This window comes from Mugil cephalus, chromosome 13 (genome assembly GCF_022458985.1).
Source record: "Mugil cephalus isolate CIBA_MC_2020 chromosome 13, CIBA_Mcephalus_1.1, whole genome shotgun sequence".
Classification (NCBI taxonomy): Eukaryota; Metazoa; Chordata; class Actinopteri; order Mugiliformes; family Mugilidae; genus Mugil; species Mugil cephalus.
In genome coordinates this window covers 6,794,149-6,804,167 of record NC_061782.1, presented here as the reverse complement: position 1 = coordinate 6,804,167, position 10,019 = coordinate 6,794,149, and the positions used below count along the sequence as shown (strand labels likewise).

General features: G+C 40.1%; 1 long non-coding RNA gene across 1 annotated transcript in view; it reads left to right on the top strand.

Annotated features, from left to right (window-relative positions):
• The first annotated feature begins 876 nt into the window (after positions 1 to 876).
• The window catches only part of LOC125018394, a 78,659-nt gene continuing 69,516 nt past the window's right edge, over positions 877 to 10,019 (top strand). The window contains exons 1-3 of the long non-coding RNA XR_007113939.1: positions 877 to 1,022; positions 1,115 to 1,185; positions 2,437 to 2,555. This is a non-coding gene — a long non-coding RNA (uncharacterized LOC125018394). The remainder of the gene's footprint in view (positions 1,023 to 1,114; positions 1,186 to 2,436; positions 2,556 to 10,019) is intronic.

Here is a 10,019-nt window from a genome sequence, read left to right as displayed (position 1 = left end):
GGATGCGGCGCGGTTAAAGTGTATCCCGTACATTGAAAAATGTCCTAACCAAAGTTCTTAAATCATATTGTCGTTAATATTAAAAAATAAAATAAAGCACCGGCGGCTGTTTTTAAATGAAAATTCCAGGTAAGTTCATGTGTCAGGCCAGCAAATCAATAACAAAGTCAATAACGAGATGTTGGTGTTCAAAAAAAAAGTGTACAATAAAGTAAAGCGTCTCTCTAATACATTGCAGAACAGACGTTGTCTCATAGTCATCTTATTTTACAAGATGTTTTATTAGTTTTCATTTTGCTACATTGCAGGACCTGGTGTTGAAGTTAACCTGCAGCACAGCCACAGATTTCAGACCTATTATTAGGGCCAGACATCAGATTGGTATCATTTATTTTCTTCCTTGATGTATTTTAATTTATATTTGTTAGACTTAAAGTAGAACAGCTGCAGCATCCTCTACAGCAAGATAATGACCCAAAACGAAGCGATTTCCAGAACTACCATAGGATAAAAAACATGATGGAAAGCTTGAAAACATGGAGTGGAACAATGCTACTATAGTTTTATATCTTGTATTATATTTGATACTGGCGATATAAATATCATGGCTCCCAAGTTCTAAATTTAGCTTGGAGTGAGATTTTTTTAATTTCTTCTTTGACGAGCGCATTTGTGGAAGCCATGATTAGGGCGCTCCTATTTCACCCGGTAACCACAAATACAGCTTTCTGATTGGCTGATTGGTCGCTGGTATTTTCTGATTGGTCGCTGATTGAAGTAGCGCAGCCAACCATAGCCTCACCTATTGATAGATTACTAATCTATTTTAATTATGTATTTTAATTATGTGCGGCAAGTTTTTATCATTTTTTCGGTGTGAGTGTGGCGGTAGGGCGTGTGAACTTATTGAAATGCCTGTAATAATAAAATTACTGTAACGTAGCATCTATAAATTTAGCTAGCTGTTAGTTCAGTTAGCATTTAGCCTATTTAGCCACTCACACAAGCAGCATAAAGACGAGGTAGATTCCTTGTTATTTATTTTCTCTACATGACGTTCAGACTTCATAGGTTTATCTTTATATGTACTGTCTCTAACTAGCTTTTGATTTAGAGGTTGGAGTCACCTGCTCGGAGGAAGAAACCGGAGGAAACCGGAGGAAACGAGCAGTCAACACACCACAGGTTTGCATTTTGTCCTTTTTTTAGCCTGTAGTTAGCATCACAAAGAGTGTGTGGAGGGTTTGTTGGAGTATGCAAGCAGTCAGGAGGTTTTATCAACAGTGAAGACTTGCATATTAGCATGCAGGAGCTATGTTGTTGTCATTGGAGTTGTAGTCAGACTCTATTTACAATACAATTTACAAACGAGTCAGAAGATGCAAACTTAACATATGGTAATGGCAGGAATAAACTAAGTAAATGCACAAGTAAAATAATTAAACAAATAATTAAAAAATAAACCAAGTTCATTCAAGTTCAGTTCACTTAAAAGATGGGTTAACCAAGGACATATATTCTCATGAATGTGGAATTTCCCTAACAACAAGACACTTTGTTAATAATAGTACGTTCAAGTAAAGACGTGTGTTGTTTTGGAGAAGTCCTTCCAAAAACCATCACAAAATGAAAAAACAAAAACAGTACACGTGTAATCTACAACATGAGATTTGACTGATATGTTGTGGAATATATTCAAGCGTATTTCTCTAACTGTGCTTGAAAAACAACACTTAAAAGCAGCAAGTTACACCCTGCAACACTTAATGTCAGTAAAATGAGAATTAAAAAAATGTACCACTTATTTTCCTCAGATTTAGAAAACGTTTAGTAATATTTATGCATTTTTCTTACTCATAATAGCAGCACCATTAAAATAAATAATGCTTGCTAATATGGGTGTTTTTAAAAAAAATACTATTGATTAGTATTGATTTGAAAAATGAATGTTCAGTGTGATCGTAAATGTCTTCTCTCTACGAAAGGATTCATAAAAAAGTGATTTATCGTTACAATCAAATAAGTCTTTTAAGAAAGTGATATTTGTAAGTGATGTGACACATTGATTTATGTGGAGAGAATTTATGAGAATATAACACAGCTTTCAAGCCAAAAGTACTAAAACGTAGTCACTCTTCATTTTAATTGTATGTAACCATCACTTACAGCAGGAGGCTGTATTTTCACTCAGGATTGAGGTTAAATTTTCCCTGAATCCAAAACAATCTGAGTGTGTTGTTATTGCTGTGGGTTATTTTTACAAGTTCACTTTTTTTTTTTTTGCCATGATTTGTGATCATCACAGCGAGCAATCCCGGAAGCGTGCGGGCTGCTCGCTGGATAGATCACATTAGAAGTTCGTTGCAATAGCTCAGCAAAGCCATGCTAAAACTGGAGTAATTCAATCAATCAATCAGTCATCTCCTGACTTCACAGCACAGGAGAGCTCTGCTGGAATGCTGCTAAGCTGCAGATGTACCAGCCAAATTACTCCAGAGGGGAATTACCAGGCCGTAAATCCAGACGTCAGGAGGATGGCTGTAGCCTATTTCACGGTAAAAAAAAAAAAAAAAAAAAAAAAGCCATGCAACTTGTTTTCATAACTTCATAAAGACCGTCTCGCTGTGCGGAACTAAAACTTATCGCGGCAAAACGGATCTAAACACGTTGGCATCGAAAAGCGTGGCCTCTAATCACGGGGACTTTTTTAACGTCATCAGAATTTGCTGCAGTCATTCACCGTGTCCGAACAGGCCCTTTTAAAATGAATGATCTGCAACATGACAAACTGTGAGGGCAACTAATAATCATCTCATTCATAACCTTCTGTAAATCTGAGGCATGCTGCGACCTGAAGCTTGTGCCTCTCTATAGACGCGAGCTTACTTATTAAGCGTAGTAACGGGCTCATTCAGACTAAACATTTTCATCGTGAAGAGTTACCTGCTTTTAAAAATCCATCATCATTACGTGTTTGTTGTTGGATCTAATGGTTTTAGCGAAACACATGATCCTTTCACCTATTTTATTTGTGCAATTCTCGCGTAAGTAGCGGGCAAACAACAGACGTACAGTCTAGTCAACACAACACAGTAACCACTGGCACCGGGATTGTTTGGCATATACTGGGCTTCATTATTGCTAATTAAGATGTATAAATATGCTGTCTGGCACTTGACTTGTCATTTGTAACGGGCCGTTTTTTTTTTTTTTTTTTTTTTTTTCCATCAAACTCAAAAAGCGCCAAGGTAGACAAGGTGAGGGCACGGGTACTGGTAGGGATGCTGCAGTGTGTGTACTCTGTGGGCACACTTCAGCTCAGCTGGCATACATCTGACTGATGCCTTCGGGTGCCAGCAGCTAAACAAGCCCAGGTTTGAGGGGAGAGTGTTGTACGTTTGGTCTGAGCTGAGCAAAGTCTGCCAATGTCTTTGAGTGTCTGGCTTCAGGGTCTCGCATACAGAGCCCCTTGTTGAGCAGCGCTTTCCTGGTCATCTTGCAGATGGTGGCAATGGACAGTTAAATTTGACATCACTGTGCAAATAGAGAGTACTAACCTGTTACCAAAATACATCAGGATTCAGTCTGCTTGTTGGTTTTGGGGCTTGGTTAGACATTTCGCTGCTTTTGCTTGCCATCCACTTCAGCGATTGTCACTGACTGCGTCTCATGTACAGTATATATGCAAACAACCAAACCACGATGCATCTGCACCAGCCTAATTACTCCAGAGCCTGTGAATCCAGATGACAGTTATATGCACGATGCATATAACTGTGTACAAGTAGAAATCATAGAAAGAATAAAAAATAACGACATGATTATTTATTATTTGTCATTTAACTTCATACCAAGTGGTGTGTGCAGAAAAAATGGCTCAAATGAACCTTTATTTTTAACAAAAGCACTAGTACTTCTAGTTACATTTGCATTTTTAACACATGACCACTCTAAAATGTAGCTTTAGAGAAAGTGGAAAGAACATAAACATCAGCGATCGATGAATAAAAATGATTATCTCATTACCATGGCAGCTGTCAGTGGCTGGATATAGTGAACATTTTGACATCAAAGTTGATGTGGAAAAATGTGGAAGGATCTGAGTGATTCTGACGTGGGCTGAGTTGTGATGGCTCGACATCTGGATCATAGCATCTCCCTGGCTCTTGCGGGTTGTTCCCAGCCTGCGGTGGTCAGATCACGGGCATCCGCGGCTCACCGATGCCTTTATTGGGAACGAAGGTCGGCCGTTAAGGTCCAAACCTACAGGTGAGATATCGTGTAGGTTTCCTTTGTGCTAAGTACGTTTCCCAATTGTCACAAGATGGTCAATGTTATTTACTTCTCCTTTCAGCGGTTTTAATTTTGTGGCAGATCCCAACCAGCGAGCACTTTACTGTGATTATTCAAGACTGTTGAGGACGCACACGCTATAAACGTCCTCTATTAGAGGCGCTGTATTTTTGTTCTTGTTATCTTTCCGTTCATTGTTCATTTCCGATGCTTTAGTGTGCCACTAATTCACCAGAACTCGTTTTAACAAGTGTTAAGTCGATTCCCCAACACCTACACTTTCAGCCTCTCTTATTTGCTACTTGCTGCTTTATACTTACCTGTTTGAAAATGTGTTATTACCAGGCAGCTCCCAGGTGTGAATGTAAACACGTGCAACCTTACCTCATCTATACAGATACCACCGCCAGCGTTTTTCTGCAAATGTGTTCTGTACAGCTCGCCTGCTCAGATTAAAAAAAAAAACGCGACTGTACCTTCATTGTAAATAGTAGCAGCGGGTGATAAGATTGTTGTCGCAGGCCAGTGGCATGACTCATTATTTTTTATTTATATTGCGACTCTGTGGATGTAGATCTGCCTAATAACGTAGATTTTTGCCTTGCAAAGTGTGCGAATCCTTTAATGCGAACTTGTGTGACGAGCGCATTACTGTACAGTAAATTGGGGTCACTGAAGAAAGCCGGCTATTCCTCTGCGGTGTCTAATTAAGAAAAAGAACAATTAGCCAATTGACCAATTAATAACAATCCTCTAATCTACAAAAAAGTGATCGCCAGGAAAGATCTGTTGGTGTGCCTTCGCTGTGAAAAGAGGAGCTCCATGGGCGTTCTGCACCAAACGAGATTTAAAAGGTCTTTAATCGAATTAATCTGAGATAAATAATAGTTTATGCTATTACAAAATTGCTCACAGAGAGGATTACAATACCATAAAATACAAAGTAGTAAGTTTTAATGAAAGGAATTGAAATGTCTCTTTCCTGGTCCTCATTTCGCACAGTAGCTGTAAGTCATCTTTTTATAATTTACCTTTTAAATGTCTTTATGTTAATCATACGTAGCTACAGCTTAATTTGTGAGATTAGTTACTTACAGGAAGATCCTATACCTCTACACATATACACTGCCCGGCCAAACAAAAAAGGTCTTCACCTGGATTTAACTAAGCAAATAGTCTGAGTCTCCTATTGGATGATTATTGTATGGCTGATTATCTTTCAGCTGGCAAAAAGCTATTTTTTTTATTTGTTTTTATTTCATTCATTGATTTAAACAAAACAATTCAATATAAACACAAACTTTCCCAAATCTGAATGAAAGGGAGCAGAAAGAAGAATTATCTTATATAAACTGCCCCGTTTACCCAAAGAATCAATTTACAAAGAGCTTAAATTAAAGAGCAACAACACAATAAGCAGCAAAATAATGATGATAATAAAATAAAGTGAAATAAAACAGCTGTTGGCACAAAACTGAATGTGATGTTCCAGTTTAGTTCCCAAGATACAAAACAAACAAATAAAACAAAACAAAAAAATGAAATGTTTGTGTACCTTTCATGACTACACAACGAGTATAACAATCAAACCAACATGTTTCACTATATTTCCTTAACATACTGTCTTCAAAATGTGCATTTCTATGTTCAGATTGTTCCATAAACTGAATCCTTTCACAGAAGTAACAAACCCCAACTGATGCAATGAGTAGCTTCTCATTTTTTTAACAACAACCATTTTGATTTCCCTGATGGCACGTTCATATTTCAAGATGACAGTGCCAGGGTTCATGGGGCTCACATTGTGAAAGAGTGGTTTTAATCCATCACATGGACTGAATCACCACAGAGCCCAGACCTTAACCCCAATGATCAGAGGGCTTCAACGTTTTTCCGGCCAAGGACCCCCAAAATGTTAGAGAGTAGGGACCCAATACCCACTACATGTGTCCTATATTAAACTCGGCCTAGTCCTATTTATAAATATGCATGATTAGCAGCGATGGGGGCGGGGCCTAATGTGTACAGGAGGCTTTGATTGACAGGTCTAGTGTGATGTCTAGTGTCGACTGAAAGATGACATCTTCTGCCTCCATTTATCTCTTTACTAAAATATGCGCTTGTGCTTTTAAAAGAATTTAAAATTGTGGCGGGAAAATTAAAAAAAAATATATATAAAAATGTCTCATCAACCAAAGATTTTGCGACCTACACCATTGAGAGTATTTGGGATGTGACTCCTCCCATCACTCATGACGTTGTCATCGATACAAGATCAATAGAAAATCTTGTGCCGTTGCAGAACCTTCTTGTCGCCGTGTGTAGAATAAATTGTGTGAGTGACTTTCATGCAAACAGATGAATAAACTAAAGTACACATTGTTAAGTCTTAGTTGTGTAAACGGTGTCTCCCTATTGAAACCTTTCCTCAGTCCGCAGGCGTTGGATGTAATACTGTGAATGTGAGGAATTACTTAGTAAGGAAGTAATCTATCAGCGGCTTAAGTCCGTTGCTGATGTGGTGTGTGCACATGTGGCAGTAATTAAATAAGATGTTTTTGAGGATCATCTGATCTTTGAAATGGGCCTTTAGATTAAAGCAAAGCGCCCTTTGTCAGTCAGCAAATATAGAATTCATATAATTATAAAAATGATGTTTTCATTCAGTGTATAATCACCTGTAACAATAGTTTTCGTTAGCTTTGAATGAATGAGCCCTTCATATCTACATGGGGAGTGGATCTTCTTTAATGGAGCCCACCACTATATTCTATATTATGATTTATCCAGGTTAACAAGCCATTAATTTGATTATTGATTATACATTTATTTCTACCTCATGACCCGTGGGGGCGCTCTGCAGCCGCTGATTAGCTGATTAAAATTAGCAACGCAAACCCAGAGGGGCTTTCCTAATGGCCGAGTTTACACTTGTAACTGGAGCCCTTTCTAATTCCACTTTTCAAGTGGTGAATGAAAATTCTTCAGACTGCACTGTATACATCTGCTACTCATGAAGCCCGCCCCTGCTCCGCTTTAAACATCAGCTCCTCTATAAACCTTATGTTACCGAGTTTTCGCCGTCCTCGCCCGCGTGCCTCCGAGCGCACTAATCACGGTTTGTTTTTCAAATATAACTTCACTGCAAATAATTGTCAAGCCACTTCTCCAAACAGCTCCGAGTGTGTGTGGCCGGCGCTGCAGTCCGTAGCCATATGGGCTACCATCATCATTAGGAGTTTGCATGTGCTTTTTCCAGCCTCCAGTATTATGGAATGTCTCCACTGTTTTCAAAGTGTCACATAGCTGCATGAAGACCTATCAAACCTTGGCTGGTGAGAAGCTCGCTAGCCTCTATGGACTCCTTTGTAGGGGGGTAAAACGCGTGCAATTTGCAAGTGAGATGAGTTGTCAAGCTTTCGGAGACGTGCAGGTGGCTCAATTTGTCTCCTTGTTTTGATACAGCTGAAGCTGAGAGGATTGGCAAAGCGCTGGTAAAAGCTCTACAAGCCTCGAGTTCAGGGAGTGCTGCAATTAATTATGTCGCCTGAGTTTTGACACACATAACATTACGCTGTCACTCCCTCAGAGAGATGACGCTGATGTCTTTATCCCTTGGATGTAATTGCTGGCTGTCTTTTGACTCCTCTCAACAACAAGGGAAGCGAAAGTCGCGCGCGTTTTGATAAAACTTAGATCAGGCGCCCGCAGAGCAGAAGTTAATACGTCGCGGGAAAGATCAAAAAAAACTGAGAGCTCGACTTCCCTTAACTCGCGAGTGATGCATCCACTTACGGGCTGTTAAATCTGCGGGAGAAGGCAAACAAACGAGACATTAACGTAATAATCCATGACGTTTTTATATAAATAAATGTCTGTTTTGTGCCTCCGTGACAGCATGACTACAACAGAACCATGAATCAGCCTTGGCCTCGGTTTCGGATTGGATCCTCGGGGCACAAAGGCTGCGATGTTTTTAACTTCAGTTCAAAGTAGAAACAAAAAAGGAAATAAAAATACAGTAGCTGGAGAAGAATAGACGGCGAGGGCAGTGAATCACGATCGTTTATTAATCCTCAAGGTCCTATTTTAACATCCTTTGGCGTTGGTTAGTTTGAAAACATCTTCAGATGATATGTTATCAAGAAAAGAGTGTTGGTGTTTCATTTGAAGACAGCTGTCGTCCAGGAGTTGTTCGACGAGGTGGTTGGTTCGTCTGGGGGTACGAGTTTGGAACATGCAGTCCCCTCTCTCCTCGAGCGGTGAACCAGAACCAAGTGGAGTGAGGCTGGCGGGCCACAAGAGCACCATTGTTCTTCACATTAATCAAACTGAGGAAGGGCAGGTAGCATTTCCCCAGCCCACCCTACATGCACACCCTGCCAACCTCCATGAATGGACTGCTTTTTTAGCTGGCAGCGATTGGCCATCGGAGCTCCGGGAGGATGTATGTCTGTTTAATTAGTGTGATGAGCTCAGCGGAGTTTATGTGCAGTGTCGGACACCAGGTATTAACCCCTCGAGTTTGACCCCGCGAGGGGGGCGGCCGACCTCAATCTTGACATCTCCTTCTTTCGACTGTTCTCTCTTTCCTTCTCTTCATTATATATAAAAAAAAAAAAAAAAAGCGGGGGTTGAAGCTATAGACTAGGGGGAGACCGGACTCAAACCTCAGCCTTCGCGTTTGTTTTCGCCAGCCCCTCTTCATCGTCTCGCCCTCAGATGAAGAGAATAATTACGGCTATGATACTTCTAATGACGCTGTCATTAGGATGCCGAGTTGTGGTCTGGTGCCGAGCCGCTCCCTCCGGAGCTTCCCAGAATTTTTAAACGCTTATCTCTCTCGCGGTATCACATATACAAACACGTGCGATGTCTTTTCTTTTATGGGTTTAGCTGAGCAAGGAACTGTTTTGCAGCGTGACTTAAATCATCTCTGAAAATTATTGAAAAAGATTCCCCCCTGAGACAAAGGAATTATCTAGATAGTGAAAGACACATTCAAAACCATAATTAGAGCTGTGGTCTCCTCCGCTCTGTGCCATAAACAGGCATAGAAATGACACATAGATCATTCACTGGCAGCTGCCTTCCTTACACGTTGGATAAGAGAGTGCAATATGTTAACATCACCCAGGGGCACTGTTTTCTAATTCATTTAACCACAGCAGTGTTTTCCTAACAGCTTCAGCTGGCAATTAAAAACCATGAAAAGATACGAAAACATTCTTACCATGCCAGACGCACTTTCCACAAAGGTAAAACAACCACTTCAGGCGCAATCAAAGCTTAGGATATCATCCTTTATCGGATTATGCACTTTATTAGTTCAGTGGAACAAACACAAGCACTTGAGGGGCATCTACTTTAGGATTATAATGCCTCTTTCGCTAACAGATGGGTAGTTTACGCAAGTGCAATTAATTAGTAAAACAGATTTTCTGGGCTTTTTGCTCGTCTCGTTCGGGGCTGACGGTCCGGGGAAAGTGACGTGGTCAATGCAGGAGCACACGTCCAGAAAGTTAACAGGTACTCACGGGGCACTTGCACTTGATGAGTTATGGTAATAATTTGGGAAACTAGTATGAATTAATGTCATAAATGGCTAATTTATTAAACCATCTGGCAGTCGCGTGAAAGCTTTTAGCTCATGTGGCTCAGTCCAGTCAGGGATTTTGTTTATTTATTTATATATATATATATATAGGATTACAGCATAAGGACAT